The 21,340-nt window shown below is 40.5% G+C and overlaps 1 protein-coding gene across 1 annotated transcript in view; it reads right to left on the reverse strand.

Moving 5' to 3' along the window:
* Nucleotides 1-19,042, reverse strand: part of grin2ca (glutamate receptor, ionotropic, N-methyl D-aspartate 2Ca) — a 94,654-nt gene extending 75,612 nt beyond the window's left edge. Inside the window, exon 1 of the mRNA XM_072694474.1 lies at nucleotides 18,966-19,042. The gene's annotated coding sequence lies outside the window, so the exon portion shown is untranslated. The remainder of the gene's footprint in view (nucleotides 1-18,965) is intronic.
* Nucleotides 19,043-21,340: the final 2,298 nt, after the last annotated feature.

Below are 21,340 nucleotides of genomic sequence, written 5' to 3' on the forward strand. Positions count from 1 at the left end.
TAGAAAATACTGAGAGAGTGCTCCACCACACTACCGTCTGCCACCATACATCCCCTTATATCACCCTAGACATTTCCCTTTCTGATTCCTAGGACTGTATCTCCTCTCTTCCATTTCCCTCCATCTGTCCTGACTTAATACCGCTCACGTCTCCAATAACCATGCATTTCGATTGTAATATCAAATGAAGCAAAAAAAAAAGAACGCAATATCTGGCCAAAGCAATAATCCAGTAACCCGAAAGCGCTTCTCTCCCTCTCCCTGTATTTGACATATCAGATGAAGTCAAATTGAATACGAGTTTTATTGCACAAGAATTACAGCATATTACAAACTTTTCTGGTACTAGCTTGCAGGGGCTAAAAGCAGTGAGAGTGCTATAGGCATCACCGAGCACTCTGGGAGTTTCAAGTTCTTGTAGCATTTAATAGCTTCAGGCACTCTGGGTGATACGAGATATGCACAAAATATGGAATTGCTAAGATCACACTGTTCTATATTCAGATAGAAGGGTGTAAGCATGACCATGGGTCTTCAAAAATAAGGGCTGTAAAAAAGGGTTCTTTCAAACATCTGATGGCATACAGGACCCACTTGTAGTTCCCTCAAAAACCTTTCAGTTATGTAACAAAATCATTATTAGACTCAAAATTCATTTAATAATATACACCATATGTCCAAAAGTTTGTAGACACCTGCTCCTCCACAGTTACTTTTGAAATTAAGGGTAACTATAGGGAGTTTGGTTTCCTTTTGCTGCAGTAACAGCATATACTCTTCTGCAAAGGTCCACACTAGATTTTGGACCATTGCTGTAAGGATTTGATAGCATTTGGCCAAGAGACCATTAGTGAGGTCAGGTACTGATAAGGAATGATTAGTTACAGATCAAAAATGCCACTCAGACTTATCCCAGAGGCATTCTAGAGAAGTCAGTTCCACTGCTCCACAGCCCAGTGCTGCAGGGCCTTATACCCCTCTATCTACTGGATGGCATTGGACACGCTGACTTTAGACTCATGCATGGCTGCTCCAGAACGTCCTGTTATACCGGCACTGCTTTGCTATGGTGACTAAACAGGCTGTGCATGCATAACCAAATGCCTGTGTCGGGAATGGGTGCAGCGTAAAGTAGCTGAACTCACTCGTTAAAAGGAGTGTTTGAAAACGTCTCTCTGTACCAATAAGAATTAAACAGGTTGGTTTTGTTATTGTGCCTTTAAGATTGGTACATGTAAATGCTGCTCTGCTCTGATTGGTTGCCCTGTATCGTGCCTCATTCAAAAACCAGGCTGAGTGAATAGGTGGAGCTAAACTGCCGTAGACTGAATTGGTAGTTACGGTACATGTCCACTGCACAAGGCTCGTAATTCTCAGACCGCTCCCACCGCCAGCACCTTGCTGCTTGAGAGATGTGTATGTCTACAACATGCAGGACCTGAAGGAACACGCCAATCATGAAACTGTTATTTTCAAATAGATTTCAAATAAATATATCCTCAAGTACACTACTCTCGTAAACTTAGGTCTAAAGGACTTTATGACTTAAATATTTCTGTGAAGTCACATGGATTTCCTCACAAATTTGCTGCTTTTTTTTTTTAACTGTACTCGACTATAAATATGGAGATTAAACATCTCTAAATTTGCTACTCCATGCACTGGAGAAAGAAGCTGTAGAAGCTGCTGTTTTATCGCATCACCCACACTGTATGGACTTGGGGTGTGAACAGTATGTTTGGACATTTTATATCTCTATAACTTTTATTTACAAGAATATTTGTAAGAAGTATTGGTATTTCCTGATACAGGCCTTCAACTGAACAAAAATCATCACTTGAAAGGCTCTTTAGGGAACCTTTGGTGGTTCTTTCTATAGCAGCGACTTTAGCAGCAACTTTTGACACCTTTATTTTTAACACTATGACACACAGCAGAAGGAGTGGGAAGACGGATTCGTTTCAGACGGAAGACGCGTCCTTCTTGATCTTGTCCCCCGAACACGACATCCTAAAAGCGTCTCAAGGATCTTTATTATTGTCACATCCCATCAGGTCAGCTCCATATTTGCATCTGCACTGCTGACCTGTGACACGGGCAGATCTTTACACCAAGGCTTTTGCGTCTGCCTGTCAACAGATGACCTCCAGCAGTGGTGTCCGAGCCTCTGGTCTGGCTGTCCGTCACAACCTCTGACAGCCACGCTTCAGATTTATTCCTTTTGTCTCTGATGAAATGATCCCCAGCGTTATGGCCTCATGATAAAGTTTAGTAATGGCCTGTCACATCCATGCAATCCATCCTCCCCATTCCTCTCTTCTCTCCCTCCGTCCCTTCATGTCCATTCCCTCCAGAATCCTGTTTTTTCCGACAACATCTGTCCTGATTTATCTCACACCCTCTGACCCTGGAGGGGGGCGCTCATCAAACTGATACACTCAGTAATATTAGTTTCCCTCCCTGTTTCTATTACGGCCCTTGTCATAGTGTGTACGGTGGCACAGGGTTCAGATGTATAGCTTTCAGATGTGCTCGTAGTGCTAGGTTCACATGGTTTACATGACAGGTGCTAGATATTGGCTCTGTAGTAAAAATAAATAAATAAATAAATGAGAGCCAGATTTATTGAAGCTGCTTCATTGAAGTGACTGGAACATGACGAGCATATCAACCAACTAATATCCTAATAAACATGTTCTAAACTCGCTAAATGCTATAGTCAAGCAAGCTCTCTTCTTCATTTGTTCTAGTTCTTTACAATCTGATATATAATCTGATCTCTGTGTTTATATAAATAATACAACCACACAGTTTATATAGGATGTGCAGTTAATTAATATTGAAGTAAAATCCCTTTATTTTTAGTAAAAGTTTTTATAGAGAAATTCAGGTCTGATTGATTTAGTTTAGTAGAGACTTAAAATGCTTAAAATGACTGTTTCATAGTGTGTTTAATATCTTATAATCCAGCCTGAGTCTCCTCCCTGAACTTTCAGCTCCCAGCTCCTTTAAAACACTGCAGTCAAAGCACTTGTGTGTCTGTGTGTAGTGGTTCACACTCTGGACTGATATCTGTTCATGTTTGTCTCTGTTGTCTCTGTCAACTACTGATGTGAAGCAACTGTTTTACAGTGAAGTGAATGTGCTACAATTCGGGTTTCTATAGCATAGCTTTTCAGTGATAGTTTCATATATTATGTTGTTTTATGTCCCACTGTAAAATAGCTCCACACTGCAGACTCTAAACTCTTTTATTTACCTTCTGAGAACAGCCTAACTGCTGCCAGCTGAGAATAATGTCCATTAATGGCGTGGTTAAAACAAAGAATCTGGATTGGAAATAAAATAGCTGATACCCAAGCCATTAACATATGTCTGGATGTTATATATGTTTATAGCTCCCTATTAAAAAACAAAGACTTTTTCTCACAGGGTGTTATTTTAGGCCCTTCCATTCCTAAACAGTCTCTTCATATAGACACTGTCATGGAGAAGCCATATTGTCTGCTTTAATTACTGTTGCAAGCTCCAAAATGAACATCTGTCACACTCAAGTGCATGTCTTAGTTTGATATATGTGACACTGGTTCCTAATAATAAGTGATTTGGCAGAGAGCCTGACCCACAGCATGGGTGAAATTAGGAATTTATCTCTGCAGTTTTACACCCCTTAGAGAACTGTCCTCAATTGGACCAAGTGACCAGCTGAGCGGCGCCTTTAACCCTTCAGTGTGGCTAATGGGTCAAACCCAAGCACAGTTCAAGCTTTTAAGCCTTCGACTGTGTAAGACAGAGGTTAGACATTTCCAGATGTGACTGATGCTTGTTCATTTGCCTTTTATTCGGATAGAAAAAGATGTTATAACATGTCCAATATTATAACTGCCACAACACATTTTCCGACCACATTCAAACTATTTCACATTATTCTGAAAAAAAGTTCTGCTTTTGGTCCCTTTTCACTAGGCGTCTTGTCGACTCTTCTAAAATCTTTAAATATCAAACAGTCATTATGGTAAAATGCCAATAGAGCTCTTTAAAAGGGGGTTCTATGGAATTTCTTTAGTAAAGGCTTCTGTATTGAACTGTGACAATTCAAGCAACCATTTGGATGCTAAATGTTCTTTGTCTGGATCGGTGGAACAACCTTTGCAAAGGGTTCTTTATTGATCATTTGAAAAATGTTGTATTTTGTAAGAGCAAAAACAATTTTACTTGTTACATTTGTCTGCAAGTTAAAAAAATATTTACATTCAAGTTTATTCTCCATGTTTTGCTCTTGCACAGGTTCCTCGTCTACCATCCTAATTGGTTGGCACACCTCCCCACACTTCTGTCAATCAATCAATCAGTGTTTGGTTGTCACTACTCTTAAAACTAATGAAAGTCACTGACTGAAGATGGGCTCCACCCTGTTGTGTATGGAGAGATGTGATAGGCCTGTGTAGAGTAAGGCTGCTCATTGGTAATGCCAGCCTTCCCCCCTTACAGATCTGCAAGGCTGGCAGATTCCCCACCAAACTGAGGCACTTTGATTGCATACAGTAAAAAATTAAAACTTGTATACTGCTGTATATTGATTCTGGAGCTGAATAGCTGAGCACCAAAGGCAGGGTTTAACAAGATATTGACATTAAAAACTATATATATATATACACACACACACATATAAGCACAGTAAGAATATTCATGAGTAATGCAAGTTTCTAAGAGATGTTTTGTTAAATATTTAGATTTGTACACCCTGTTTAATCACATATATGACTGTAAGAACACACATTCTGGGCACGTTTCAGTTTCTGGCACCTGAAGAGCTGCAGCATTAATAAGGAGCTGCTAAACAATGAATGAATCCCAACAAAAACAACTGTACGTGATGCAAGTACTGAATGTTATTCATGTCACTCTAATGTCTCTGCAGTGTTCTGCATCAGCTGCCTCCAATCAAGCCTCTCTTCAAGTGACAAATCAGCTGTAACTAGAGCCTTTAACTGAGAGTGTAAAGTAAAAACTGTGGGAAGGCCTGTAAAAAGCCTGCGCTAGAAAAGATAGATGGGCATTCTGTTCATTTTTGCTATTTGGCATATCAAATCTACTTGAGAGCTAATAGCTCCCCTTTTGGTAAAACTTCAGGCTGCCATAGTCCAGATCACCAAATGGAGTCTAAGTGTACATTTGCATGATACGTCTTACCTGACATTGCACGTCCTGTGATGTAACTTTTGTGCTTGTGCACATTGCAGTGAAAGTGCTCAAATGATTATTGATTGTTGTTGCTTAGTGGTCAGTAGTCTTTTGTCTACACATTTTGACTCTTACCCATAATTTGATTTAACATACTATTACCTTGTACTTTTTGGCTGCCCACCATTATGGTGCTCCATCTACTGTCCACTAATGAGTTTGTATATAGCATACTAGTGCCCAGATGTGTGTAGTTACAAATTTAACTAGCATGGTAAAAAATAACTTCAATCTGATTACGATAGCACATCTTAATTTATTCTACCTTCCAATGATACGTTCTTATTAAATTGCTTGCCAAGATAATAGCAAAACTTGTACTGTCTGAAAAACTGGCTAGCGGAATGACTAGCTAGCTAGCTAGTTCAACAAACAATAAGTCATATATGTTGACAAGTTACTTTATAAAAACCTTTGTAATTTCATATCAGATAGCCTGGATATTTCTGAGTACTGTTAAGAAATTGTTTTTTGTCTTTTGTTTTTTGTTAAGCTTAGCAGCAAGGTTTGGTATGTCGGTAGCTAGCTAGTAATCTACCTGGTCTTGTTACCCTGTAAAAAAATGTAAAAAAGAAAAAAGACGTCTACGTTTTTTCAGCCATATCTATTAAAAACCCACCTCACTACCCGCATTAAAGAGATATGTGTTTATTTTTACAGGTAATGTAGTACAAGTTGGGTTTAGCTAGCTAGCAACATGTTTTAGTTAGAAATGTTAGCTAGCTAGCTATATCTGTACTTGTTGACATTACTAATTTTCATGGTTTCTTTACACAAATGCATCCTAAAATCATGTAGGATGCTTAACATAGGTTTAAAGGTTAACAGGTGTAGGATGACTTATATGACAAAATGAATAAAAGGTCATTTGTCAAGGGATGCAAATGTAGCTAATAGTCTCCAGCTGTTCCAGATTCCTTCCCCAATACACAGGGCACAACAAAACTTCACAGCTGAATAATGTTCGTTCATAGAATTCCAGATGTCCCGTTTAATCCCCAAAGTAATAAAGATTTTAGATAGGTCTGAAATCTTTATTACCCAATTAAGATTTTGACACAAACATATTGGATCATCAGATATTTTTACATCAGCCAAACAACTGCTAAACTGTGTTTTTACAGTGTACAATGGACTAGTGTTGTATGCAATGGACTGAATTTTACAATTAAAATAAATGATTTTAAAGCAGGTATTGCATTACACCCAAAAGCAAGCAGTTGGTTGCATTGATGCTGATGATGGGCTATATATTGGGGAGGCAGAAATGAAAAGGTTTTTGAACATATTGACTGATTGACTGATCTTGTGACAGACAGTTGATTCGCGTAATGGACATAACATAACATAAGAGCAGAAATCATCTGGGAATAAGTTTATTAATCATTTATTTCATTTGATTTCATTTTAAAACATTTTATGTCACAGGTCAGAATATGACGTTGCATGTGTCTGCCTGTCTTAAGCCCTATTCAGATTGGATTAGTTTATCAGGGGGACTCAGTGATAAAATTCTCTTACAGGAATAAAATCACCACAGCATCAGCGAGTTTAGTTCCTAAATGTTTGCATCTCATGGTCGCATGATTACACTCTATTTGGTTGAGAAAAAAATATTTGTTCCCATTTCTGTTTCATGAAATGGAAGGTGTTTAGTAGTCTATGTGGTAGAGGATCTCTCACGAATACAAAATACAGTGTGTAGCAGTGATCAAGATCTTTTTTTCTCAATGTGAGGCAACATCTGCCTGGAAAATGTGTATAAACATGTTTAAAATGATCAGACCATAAATTTGAACCATCTGCTGGAACAGTCTAAATTTTTCAAAAATGATCAGTGTAGTACTGAATGCAAAAGTGGGCTTGTGTGGGTTTAGGTTTTGTTAAGTTAAAGCAGCATTATGTGAGAATTGATATTTCTTGTTTCTAGGCTCCCCCTACATCCTAGGACGTGTAAATCACACTTTTAGTCACCCCTAAAGGACAAGCATTACACATGCATTTTTGGACAGGCTGAGAGATATAGAATCATGTGGACTAGCGCAGCAGAGTTATATTACCTTTTTCACACAAACGTGACTTGTGAGTTCTTGTGAGATTTGTCCTGCCTGCTTGACCAAAGTTACATAGTGCCGTAAACGGTTTGCCGAGCCAGGATTAGCAACAATAGAGGGGCTGTTCTCCAGATTACACCTCAGTGGAGCATCAGCATGATTTCGAAGCTGTTACTTTAAGGTACAAATGCTACATAGTGTTGCTTTAATGCTAAAAACAGGGAAAGCAATGCACTGAAAATGCTTTCTTTCTATGACAGAAAACCTCTTGTAGGTGATTCTGCCTTTTATGAAATTTAATCTGGCATTAGAATAATAAATGATGGATCCATTCCATCATAGAAAGAAGCAACAATGCAGTAAAACAACAGTTTTATGTCTGACAGGGCTGTAGACAGTTTCTTATATTTGTGTTTACATGAGCATATTATGTTTGAGGGTAGGTGTGCTGTTATGGATGCGTTGTTATGAATGTAACTAAGCTAGATACTTTACACCCTTAAAAAAGAAGTTTTACAAAGGGACTTGTAAAATGATTCTACATGAAACCACCATTAGAAACTGGTCACAGTTTAAAATCTTTAAATATAGTTTATATAAGCCACGCTCTTAGCAGAAAAAAAGTTTCTATTGTACTCATTAGTGATATGCATTATATTATCATACTAGTTCTTGCCAATACACAGCCCTATCTGTTAATTGCTAAACTGTGCTAAACACTGGTCCTCCAGGGCTGGAGTTGAAGAACCCTGTTACAGAAAATACTGTGGTAAAAAAAAAAAGTCATTTTTCATGTAATGTTGTCACTCACTTGAGGCTATTAATGTTGCCTTAGGTATCAATGCCGAAACAAACACAGTTAGTAGACTGCTGAAGTCCAAACTTTGGTATCGATCCAACACTAGACGGCAATCAATGTCCAAAAAAATAGTCGAGTAAAGTAGTCGATTGTACATTGAGGAGGCACAGAAGAGTTTTGACATGCTGTCTGGTGGTCTATTTTCCATAAACACTTTGCACAAGCTCTCCACCTCACTAAAGCGACAAACCTTTTTTTTTTTGCATAGTCAGCAAAAATGACGCTGCATCGTGTCTGACAGTAATGACCTTTGAAAGGCTGCAGATTACACTGGCATTGTGGGTTTATAGTGGTGCCAGTAATCCATTTTACTCTATGTACTCTGTGTAACTCCAGCCTACCTGGAGCTTACATAGCATTGCGGATATAGCTTGGTCATTCTGAGTGGTTTTAAGGCTCTAACCAATATGTGCATATGGGAAAGGCATTTGTGTTTGTTGTGGAGCTAGAGATCAGGATAAGACTGTAAACTGAAGTCGTAGAACCCTTTGGCTTGCAAGGTCAATTGGGCTGGGCATGGTTATCTGAGCAGGTACACTGTTGTAAAAGACAGCTACACACTACAGCCGCTGTGTGGTTAAACAGAATGGTAACATGTGGAGCAGGTTGCAGTTTGGGGGGTCATGGTGGAAACCGCTGTGGAATTAACTCAAGTAGTGCACATGCAAATGGCATGATCTGGGACCAGCCCAGCTTTTTTTATTGTTTCTTTTTTGGTCTAGGTGGTTGGCAGGTGGTTGATATGGTGTTGCTAGGTGGTTGCTATGATGTTGCTAGATGTTTACTATGGTGGTGCTGGGTGGTTGCTATTAAGTTGCTTAGAAAATGTTATAGTGTTGCAAGGCAATTGCTGTTGTATCCCAGATAGATTGCTATGGTGTGTCACATGGTTGCTAGCGTGTTGCCAAGTGGTTGCTCTGGTACCCCATGTGTGTGGTTGGGTGTTACAAGTGTGTTTCTATCATCATTATGTAAGAAGGGTGCCAAAACTTTCCATTCATAGTGGAAAGTACATTACATTCATTCCATTCAAATCCTATTTCTACGCAGACGCAGTGCATCCCATTAAAAAGATGTATCCAGACCGAATGACCTGAAGGGATGTGGGATTAATTACGTGGCAAAAATAAACAAATAAATAAATAAATTAAACATTAATCATGCTTATATATTGTGGCAAACATATATAACATTCTTTTCCCACTTTAGGGTCTAGAATAATTTGCCACAGGGTCTCATATGAAGGGCCCATGTTCTACACTTTTCATATGTTATGAAATGGTATGTTTTTCCCCCTGGGGTCCAGCTATAACATCTGCATGCAAACAGCATCACCGGAAAAAAAGCATTTTCTGTACCCTGCTATGTTGGCCAACACCAGACCAGCATAAACTAGAATGTTGTGTTTTGAATAGTAATGTCCGATCAAGTAATTTTCCCCCTCTTAATGCAGAATATTAGCCGATACCAATCCGACCTCTGTGTTTGTACAATTAATACAGCCACACAGTTTAGATAAGGTGTGGTCATGCTGATTAATACTGAAGTAAAATCTCTTTTTTTAATACCTTATAATAATCTGTTGTTGTTTGTTGATTACTGATCTGAAATAATTGTTTTATAGTGGGTGAATGTGTTGTGATTTGGGTTTCTATAACTAGGGTGTGTCTGTTAGCTACTTCTGAATATCTGGTTTAATAACAAAGAAAGATGCACAGTTCTCCCGCTGGCAAAACAGGGCATTTTAGTGATAGCTTTATAAAGTTTCAGATATTATGTTTTATATTAGTTTTCATGTCCCACTGTAAAATAGCTTCACACTGCAAACTCTAAACTTTTAAGAATACCTTCTGAGAACACTCCTCAGTGGTCCCGGCTGGAAATGTTCATGTCTGCACCTTGAGGACACCACTCTGATCCCAATACATTGGATTGGATTAAGACATCCCTAGTTTTGAACACTGGTATGCTGGTCTACCAGTACCACACCAGCACCAGACCAGACCATAAACCAGCATTTGTTGTATTTTGAACACCGCCATGCTAATCAACCAGCACCAGGCCAGCATAAAACAGCTTAGACCAGCATGCCATTCACGCTAATCTATACCATTTTGTTCAGTAAGGCATCCAGCTCCTTGATTTCCAAAAGGTGAGGAAAAATTCCAAGTTTTCCATAAGCTGGACTCTTTAAGCTAGGACCGCAGGCATCTTTGTGTCAGAGAACTGAAGCAAAGGCGAGAATCAGTCTCAGCTTTCTTGTTTCTTTCCTTTTATACTCGTCAGCCTGTCAGTTTCTTCTATTTTCAGCAGTGGACAGAGCGACAGACTGAATACAGAACAAGGCGCGTGATCTAGTGTACACAGTGAGCGGGACACTCATTCCACAGCCAGCGTGCCGCGAGCTCCTGCCATGGCAGTCTCTCACACAACACTGGAGAGATTTTCTCACCTGAGAGGAAAGTTGCGATTTTTTTTTTTTTTGCACTGGCTGATGTTCAGTCAAAGGGGGTGATAGAGCCTGGTGGCTGTGGAGCAGCCCTCTTATCTGTCAAACACACACATCTAACACAACTTCACTCACATGACCTTGATCAGTCTGTGTGGTGGCTGATCAACCTGCACAGTCCTAAGCCTGTGTTTGTGTGTGTGCGCGACAGCGAGGGAGCATGTTTGGATATTTAGCTTGTGAGGACTGAATGTCCCCCAGACTAACAGAAAACATGAACCCTTTTTTGTGTGTGTGTCACAGGGACTTTTGCCTTTTCTTTGTGTTACTGAGGCTTAGGATAGAGCTCGCGACAGCTTTCAGAGTCAGAGGTGTTCACAGTGGTGGTGATGGAAACCACCATGTGGTGGTGATGTCAGAAGCCAGATGTTTAATGCCTTTAAAATTGACCTCACAGAAAGCTGTTGATGAATTCACCAGTTGGTGTTGGTGGTGATGTGTAGTGGATAACAATACTGATCTCCAGACCAGGGTTTGATTCTCTTTCTGGGTCTCTTGCAACCCAATTCGCATCCCCTTTTTGCGAGCAGGGGATGCAAATCAGGTAGCCAGTAGCAACCTGTGCTGCCCACAGATGATCAGAAAACAGTTAGTAAGGCATTTAAATGTGACAGTCGTGTCCTGTTAGACAGGAGGGTACGTCATTGTGTAGATTAGCTTATGTTTGCTAGCCAGCAATACTCTACCAGATGTTACAGATATATATAATATGTCATTTATGTTAGAAGTTAAGCTGACAAGCTCAGGATGTTTTAATGTTGGTTGATTCCGCTGGCTCTCATTTTTAGGCAGATAAAGAAAAAGTCACACTTGCTGAGTTATCTATGCTGGCTAAACATGCTATCTCTAGCATTAGCTGAGCAGGAGGACAGAGTTAGCAGGTGAGGGCAGTGATTGACAGCACTGTTGCTACCCGATCTGCATCCCTTGGACAGTTCGCACTGCACATCAATGAACTGGGTAGCGACAAGCACGTCACACTACACTAATAAGAGTACTTGGGCAAGACTCCTAGCGCTACTTTCGCCTACCTGTGTAACGTGGTTAAAATTTGAGTTGATAAGTAAATGTCGTAAATGTAAAATAATATCTGATATTTGAGACATTGAGAACATTTAAACAAAGGCCTTGGGGGTCATTTTTTTTCACTGAAACTTGTAATTGAAAATGTTTCACAGTGGAAGTGACAGGAATTAGACGCCTGGTAAACGTACATTACAGGAAGCTTTCATACAGAATATTTACACAAGTGCTTACAAATAAGTTGTAAGATGCCCGAGACATTGTTTTATGGCTTTTAGCTACATCATATTATTAAAATCCATTCATGACAGAGACATGGACATGCAAGGCATTCTAAGCAACATGGACGCTTCAGAGAATATTCTACTAAGAGACCCTAATGCTATGCCAACATTACCTCGACCAAGTCCTCTACTTACAAGCCTATCATGCTGATTTCAGATGCTGACATTTTATCTTTTCACTCCTTCCTCCATGCCATCACCGCCACCCCAGGGACAGGGGCACTGCCAGGGATTTTGGGCCAGATTAATAGATATTACAGTGGACCCCACAACTAGAGCTGAAAAATTTGACATCACAATATTTAAAGGCGTTTTTTACGATATACGATATTTATCACAATATTCCGTCATGTAGACAAAATGCACCAAGAGCGTAAAATTCATATAAATTCTATTAAATTAGACTGAGTACACTCTTTGTAATGAAATGTGCAGTTAATCAGTGCTCTATAAGCACTGAAGATATTCACGCTACACTCTTAAAAGTATATTGTGTACCACAATAACAAAACTTATCACAATATGATAAAATATTGTCATATTGGCCAGCTCTACCCACAACCTTAACAGTTCTGCCAAAACCCATGCATGTTTGGGGCCCCTGTCAGTGTCACAGGCTCTTATAACCATCCTAATTTGTCCCGCATATGCCCAGGTGGTTGGATCCACCCCTGCCTTTCATGAGTGTCAGGATCTGCATGGGTGCAGATGTTACAAGACCTAAGCCGATGACAGAGCCTATGTTTATGATTCTTTTTTTTTAGATTCAACACTATTTCTACCAACAATCACTCAGGTGATTTTGGATAATAATAATAATAATAATAATAATAATAATAAAAATGCCACATGCCACCTCTGCCCTGTTGTTCTATTGGTCATGGCCTACAATAATGAAGATGTCAATCTAAACATCTAAGCAATAATCTGCTAAAATGCTTACATAATTTTAGATATCACAGCATAATCAAACCCTTTCCCTCCTCTCAGTCCGGTCTCATATTGCATTCTTTGCAGAACACGCTTTGATTGTGTGTTAGTTCTCCTCAGGACGGCTGCAGAATATCAGCATTGTGGGCACATTTGGCAGATCTCCAGGGGGAATTGTTTCTAATTAAACAAAATCTGAATTTTGCATGCATTTGTAAACAACAGAGTTGGATGCAGTGTTGTATCAACACGTACCATTCATTCAGCAGTCCTACATGTCATAAAAACTTACATTCCCATACACAAATGTGCAAATGGACACCCTTCTAACAAATGCATTTAGCAATTTTATGTTGCTTTCATTACTGACACAGATGTGCAAATGCACACACACACACACACACACACACACACACACACACAGTATTCCCAATAGAACAGGACTCTGGAGCAGATAAACCTGTACCTGCTGGCACCATGCCTAATGCCAGATGTGGGCTAGAGAGGTATAAAGCCCTCAGTATTAAGCTGTGGAGCAGCTCGATCTAATACTTTTGGAATGAGTTGGGGATCCTGACCTCATTAAAGCTCTTGTTGATAAATGCAATCAAATCCCTCACAGCAATGTTCCAAAATCCAGTAGAAAACCTTTCCTGGACAGCAGAGACAGTTGCTCCAACAAAACCAGCATACACTCTTTTTAATACCCTTAATTTCAGAAGAAACAATTAATGAGCAAGTGTCCCAATACTTTTGTCCATTAAGTGAATCTGTTCATTCAGCCTACAGCAGTTTAGCTTCACCTGGTCATGTTGAACGTTATAGGAAGTATTCCAGCCTGGACTACTTTTTGAATGTGACTCAATGCAGAGCAGCCAATCAGAACCGTTCTTTTACATAAATCGTTCTTAAAGGCACAGTAACAAAATTCTAATTCTAAGTCTAAGGGATAAGGAGAAGACCGTGGTAATGTGGAAGTTAAGTATGGCTGTTCCTGGTACCTAAACGTAGGTTCAATCAGTCAATGTATTGAAAGCAAGGTTATTGAGGTTATGGTTAGTGGAGATATTTAGTGGAGAATATTTAACAGTGATGGACAGTCAGGAATGTGTGGAATGTGTGATGCTGTCCTTAAAGTGTTCTCTGTCATGAGTGTGGCTCTAAAATCTTTACCATTTCATTAGGCTGGTCAGCTCTTAGTGGCCCGCTGTGGAGCGGCCCGCTGACGAAGCATCCGCCGGAGCTGTAACACATCGCTGGAGGTCGTTTGTGAGAAAGAAGGAGACAGTGTGAAAGGTGTGAGAGCCAGGTGAGACACAGCACTCCTTCATTAGCAAGTCAAACGGCGGGGTGACAGTTTTTATAGGCAAGAAATGGAGCCCTTGCCTGAGTGGCCAGTAAAGTAACATTTGATGGCTGTGCAATGCCCTCTCATTCACAACAATGTCATTTCTGTCCTCGGTGCAATCTTGGCTTATTGGCGTGTGTTCAGCTCAGATGCTGGCCTGAATGGTAATTGCCCTTACGTCGGCAGCAGTGTGGTTGTCCTGAGTAATGATACCACAAAGGCAATGTATTTCGGGCCATTTCACCGCATGGAAAGGTAAATGCTATACCTATAAGCCAAATCATTTTTCCCAATCAATCTGCAATCAGTGTCCTACACTGATGTGAACCACTGTGTGTGTGTGTGTGTGTGTGTGTGTGTGTGTGTGTAAAGTAGATATAACCAGAGTTAGGCAGATTACTTTGTAAAAGTAGTGATGGGTGAATACCGAATATACTGTCCTAAAAAGTGTTTAGTTATAGTCAATAAAAAGTAGTGTATTCATAATGCAGTGTTGTGATAATTAAAGTTCCGATGTGATATTTTCAGTTCATCAGAGTCTGTAAACAACAACAGCCTGCATATTATAACTATAGAAATGCACAAACAGTGTAGTAACAAATAACTGATTAAATGTCAGTCTATTATACACCATATGTCCAAATGCAGTATATGTCCAGACACCTCTTTTATTGATTGCTTTTGGCTACTTTAGATTGCAACCACTGCTGACACACACAGCTTGTCTAATCCCCATAGAGTAAAGTTCTGCCAATAGAATAGAACTCTCTGAAGCAGATGAACATGAACCTACTGGCACTGTGCCAAATGCCAGGCGTGGACTAGAGGGGTATAAAGCCCCCCCAGCAATGAGCTGTGGAGCAGTGGAACTGTGTTCTCTGGAATGATGGATGGTGCTCCAGGTGGAGTGGTTACCATCCAACATCCTGACCTGACTAGCGTTCTGGTCACTGAATGCAAACAAATCCTCACAGCAATCCTCCAACATCTAGTAGAAAGCGTGGACAGTGTCTCTACAGTCCAGGGAACTGTAGAGACACTGTTATTAGACACAGCTATTTCAACAAAAGCAGGATACACACTTTTTATTACCTTTGATTTCAGAAGAAACAGTGAACGGGCAGGTGTCCCAATACTTTTGTCCATATAGTGTAGCATTATATTTCTGTATTATCTAAATTTGTATTGTGAATTAAGCAGATGCACGCTGAATGTGATGGTTATCTTCTCATATTCTCGTAGCAACATCTGCAGATGTTTCTTCAGATTCAGATTTTTTATTTTGCACCATAAAGGTAACTTGACTACTGATCTATGTGAATTATATACATTGATATTCGAAGAATATCAAGAACTAAAAGCAAGGGCTATCTACACAATGTAGATAGCTTTAACATGGGGTCCCAAAGCAATGATCAAAGAGAGCAGTGCGTATCTCCCTCATGAACTATAAAAACAAGGAATGTTTGAGGAATTATAATTCACAAATTCACCCAAATGTATCACAGATGTCATGCTAATCAAAAGCCTTTTCCATTTTTGTTGTGTTTAATTCTGAGAGTTGAGTCTGGCACAGCCTTGTTTAACTGAACTGATATTTTTGCATATTTTGTCAGTTAATTGTGTTTTCATCAATTTACCAGTTTATATATGTCATAAGCTGACTACGTATAGCTATATATCATAGCAGGCTACACACCTCTGCACACATTCAGTCTTGAGTGTATTCAGTACTGTGTCGGCATTGCATCCTGTATGTTTACTGTGTCTAATGTCTGTTGTGATTATTATATTTATTGTGTTGTTCTGAGATCATGTTTGCTCATTCATTATGTTATATATCTGCACTATATTGGGTCTGGTCCTAGTTGCACCATGATGATTCCTGGAGGAATGTAATTTCCACTGTGTACTCCAGTGGAATGACAATAAAAGCCTCTGGACTTCACTAATTAATACAGATATAATGAATATAATATAATAACATATTGAGATATTGAGCAAATCTTTTTTTCCAAGCAATTATCTGCAGACACCAATTCTGATATTCATCCATCCTTATTTTTTAGCGCAAACTCAAATGTATAGGGTTGTGTTTGCTCTCTCCTACTGTTTTACTGGTGCATTTTGTCGGTTCCTAAAATGGAAAAATCGAAAAATATATATAAGTATTGAAATGTCATATTTTGGCCATATTTTTTATAAGTGCTGCATTTGATCATGATGTCATCATGAATATGACCTCATTAACCATGATGACATTTTAAAACCAGTATTCCAGTATTTCTTTCTTCCCATTTGTGTAAAAGTAGCTAAATGTGTGCACATGCATGTGTGAGTGCAAGACTGTGTGTGTGTGTGTGGTCACCCTGCTGTGTGGTGGACCGGTCTTTGCCATGTGGAGCCAACATACCCTGGGATCAATGCATCTGTTCTGTCCTCACACGGAGCGCAGTCACCACTGAGCCGGTCAGCCTCTCTGCTTAACTCTTTACTAACCTACACCGTTTCGTACCACACACTCCGCCTGCCACAATCAGACTGCACAGCAACATGGACAGAATAGTAGTACTGCGATTGTACTATATTTTTACAACCTGCAAATGTCGGCAGTCTGTAACATGACTTATCCAATTGAATCACTGAATCACTATCATTGAATCACAAATCTGGAGCTGTGATTGGTCAAGACTTTTACAACGCTGAAAAAAGAAAAAAACATTGTACTTTGCATAGAGGCCTCATTTGCATATCACAGCCATCTGTGATGTCAGTTTTGCAAAGGTTAATATTGCACTAATGATAAATTGTGACACACTGTGTAGCCCTACCTCCACACCTTTCACCTTAATGCCTCGCCACAAGCAACGCGGTGTGTAATGAAGTGGCTAGAGCCATGTGTTACAGCCATTTCCACAGCTACAGGTTCTCTACCCCGGACAGTATTAACATTTTTTTTTTCTCTTGTGGCCTTTTTGCTGGAACTGTCCGGGCCACTTTCTAGGCTAGGCTACACACAGACACACACACACACACACACACACACACACACACACACACACACACACACAAACACATATACACAGCCTCGGCAGCAGAAAATATGCATTTTGTGCTGAGAAAAGAAGCTTTTGCTCATTTTCATCTGTGACGGAATTGCATTTTGTACGGAGGGGAAAAAGCAGCCGCTATGAATAATGTCCAGGTATGGTAGATGACGGGTGACTTAAGGAAGATTGTGTGCATTCGCTTGTGTGGGTGTGTGTGTGTGTGTTGGTGTAGGAGGTGCCGGTGGTGTCGGGGGTTGGGAGGGAGGGTTGAGCAGTTTCTAAAGGGCTTAGAAAAATTGGCCTAGAACTGCCATAAAGCTGTATGAAATGATAATATTGGTATTGTACAGGGTCATACACTATGTACACCAAAGCCTTGTGAGGAGAAAGGATTTTGGCCTTAACTTTTACTTTGACTGTTGTCTGAGCCTTTCAAGTGACCTTGGCTGATATGAGGACGTTGTGGGCCGAGCCGCCTGTAAAGCTTATAAAACGGCAGCAGTGTATAATGAATGCTTAGGTTAGATGGTGTAGAACATTGTGTTCATTGGGATGAAAGCATTTTCGAAAGGTCTAATAATTAAAACGTGAGATTTTACATCTTTGCTTGCTTGCTTTCTTCCCCACATTGTCCATTACCCTTTCATTCAGCCCTTATTTTCTTCTCCATCTCTTCCCACCTCATTTCTCCTGCTCTTATTAAAAGGCAGTAAAGCAGCCTCAGGTAGACCACAGAGCGTCCACAACGGGCCGAATGCTAAACGCATCAGTATGCGCTCTGGCTTGAGTAATAAGTGGACTCAACAGTAATTACTGCGGGCTGTCACTGACTTGCTCTCTGAGGAGATCAGCTCACTTCTCAGTGGCAGTCCAGCCCCCTTTTTTCCCCCTTCAGTGTCCCAGGACAGCAACTTTAAAGGAACACTCCACTGTTGTTCGATCCAATGTCTATCTGCTGCCTTCATAGCATATGCTTGATCACCATTGTCGATAATTTGGACGTGCTTATCTGTGCCCCCAATTATAAGTGTTGTCCCCAATCACACTTATAATGGAAAGCAATAGGCAGTTGCTGAAACGCCTTCTGATTGGTTTCTATAAGTGTGTTTTGGGTCTGGAAATTCAAGGATATTATAATCCAAAGTGATCAAACATGCGCCACAGATTGTTGAAGATTACATTGGACAACAGTGTTTCCATTTAACTGATTAACTTTAGCACTGCAGATTAGATGGATCCCTCAATCTGTTCCTCAGGCTGCATTTCACCTCATAAAGATAGAGAGCGATAGAGAGATAGGGAGATAAAGAGCGTGTCCATCCAGCAAGCCTGTCCCAGCAAGTGTCCTACCTGTGGATGAACCTGCACAGATATAGCACCTGTTTTACACCACAGCGGGGACATTTCAGCACTGTACACACATACACACACACATGGGCAAACACACACAACCACACAGGACCATCTATCTCTGCACTTGACTAACAGCTACACAACCCAGGGATAAAAATCTGACACGTCTGCCACAACAAACACACACACACACACACACACACACACACAGACACAAATTTCCCGTATGCTAACAACAACAACTAATAGGAGTAAACTGTTGACTCTACCCACGTCCCAGCAGTTAAAAGTGAAGGTGATCAGTCACTTACCTGCGACGGCAAGCCGCATCCAGCCCAGGCTCCTGACAGCACATTCCTCCTTCACACTCTGACGTCCTGTTTCTTCTTTTTTTCCCTCTCTCTCTCTCTCTCTCTCTCTCTCTCTCTCTCTCTCTCTCTCCTTCTCCCACTCCCTCTCTTTCTTTCCTCTCCTCTGTCTCTCTATGCAGCTCGCTCGCTCGCTCACTCACTCTCTCCAGTCTGCACTTGTTTGAGCCTATTTCAGTGTGGACACTGGAGCCCGCTGTGTCGGTGGCATGGTTTCGAGCAGTTTGGCAGAAGGTCACATCATCTTGCTCTGCGAGGGGAGGGAGGAGAGAGAGGAGGAGAGGGGAGGAGGGAGATAGAGCGAGAGTGAGGATAGCCGGGAAGAGAAAGAGATGGAGTTAATGAATATAAATGGAAATGTGTACGTTGGAGGACAGTTAAACACAATACGAAGTGTGTGTGCATGTGTGTGTGTGTGTGTGTGTGTGTGTGTGAATAATGCTCCTCAAAATCAAGGTTCCTGAACGGATCTTGGTTTGGAAGAACCTTTCCATTAGGGTCTGATAATCATTTTTTGATTTTTCTAATCATTTTTTGATGTCCTTTTTGTTGCTATACAGAACCTCTGTTTGAAAGGGTTCTTTGAAGAACCATTCACAACAGGTCCATCGTAGAGAAGAGCCATTTATGCATATTTTGATTTGTCACTTTTACATAGAACTGCACAGTTTACTAAAGAACCCCTGGAGAACCACGTTTGATGCATTGAAAGATTTGTTAGGCCAGTAGTTCTCCAACTAGTTCCCAGGGAATCCCAGATGATCCATGTTTTTTGGTGGGATTTTTGTCAGAAAAAAAGCAGAAACCACAGCCATAGGGAACCAAATGTGGTTTCTCTGTGGCGTCGGCCCATTGAATTTGAATGAAGTTTTCTAAAAAAGTGCTCTCACCTCTTATGTCTTATAGACGTCTGCATCAAAACAAAAAAGTCCAAAAAGTGCCCAAGAAACGTACCAAAAGATCTCCAGCAACGGGTGCCCTCAAATTCTTTTCTAGTTGAGAGATTTATCCTCTGTTGTCCCGTCTGAAAGTTACCGAGCCTTGAACAAGGTCCAGAAAAGAAGCCCGAAGTGTCTTGAGGAAGGTAATCAGAAAAAGGAAGGTGATCTGAAAATTTCAGTTAGTCTGTGAAAGAGCCTGAACCTCCGGGTGGCCTCGTTCACCTGTTCTCTCCTCATATGTCAAGTGTTGTCCCTCCATTAAAGCAGGGTTGAGGTGTTGTGGAGGCTGGCACACAGATGGCACGGGCTGAAGCCTCTTGATTTGACAACTCCTCTACTGTGTTCCTTCGTAGGGGAGCGTCGGCTTCAACGCGAGTTTTGAGGTGTTTTTTTTTTACTCACACAGAGTTCTATTTGAGGACAGTCAAATCTGTGCAGTTAAGCTCAGGACCCAAATAGAGTTCTTTCGATGTCTCTGCACTCGCTCTTAGTTGTACATGTAGATGGTCATTGTAGTTGTAGTGTGCCGTCCTGGCCTCGGGATTACTGCGTCCAGTTGTAATCCTGCCTCCTCCTGCACTCCATGTCAGAGCAAAGGCTTGTGAGCCGTAATCATTATGTGGTAAGGATTTATCCTGCGTCTGTTTCTCTCTCTCTCTCTCTCTCACACTCTCTCTCCCACCCATCCTGTTATCTCTTCTCCCACCCCTTGCCCCTCCCTCTCAAAGAAGTACCACCCTATATTACTTCCATTTCGAAATCCTTTGATCATTTAGCATTTGATTTTTCTTCTCGTCTCTTCCTCTCTCTCTCGCCCTCTCTCACTCTCTCTCTCTCTCTCTTTTTTTTTCTCAGGCTCGTCTGTCATTCTCATATTATCCCGTCTGTCCTCCCTCTCCTTGCGTGCCCTTGCAGGACATCGTTCATCAACAGGTCCCGCAGAAAATGCTCTATTAGATGCAGTCCAGTGGGAAAATATTTTTCTGGTATGAGTTTTTCTATTTTTTCTATTTTTTTCTATTTTTTTTTAAGTTTGAGGTCTTGAGGACTAAATTTAACACAATATAAGGTCACATAATACTGTGACTGAAAGAAATTCCTGAAGCAATGGGAGAAAGAAACAAAGGTACTGAATCATATCAGTCTGGAAAGGATACAAGGCATTTCATCTAACATTGGTAACATTTTCCCAGTAGTGTCTCATACTTTTGACGACCACTATCCTTTCGGAACAATGTTCTGTGGACTGATTAATGTAAAGTGGAACTTTCTGGAAGACAGGGGTCCACAGTCTGTCTTTTTTCAATTTGAAACTGCGGAGAAACCTCTTAAGGTGCTTTGAGGAACCCTCAAGGAATATATTTCTTCTGAAAACCT

The sequence above is a fragment of the Salminus brasiliensis genome, chromosome 12, assembly GCF_030463535.1.
Source record: "Salminus brasiliensis chromosome 12, fSalBra1.hap2, whole genome shotgun sequence".
NCBI lineage: Eukaryota > Metazoa > Chordata > Actinopteri > Characiformes > Bryconidae > Salminus > Salminus brasiliensis.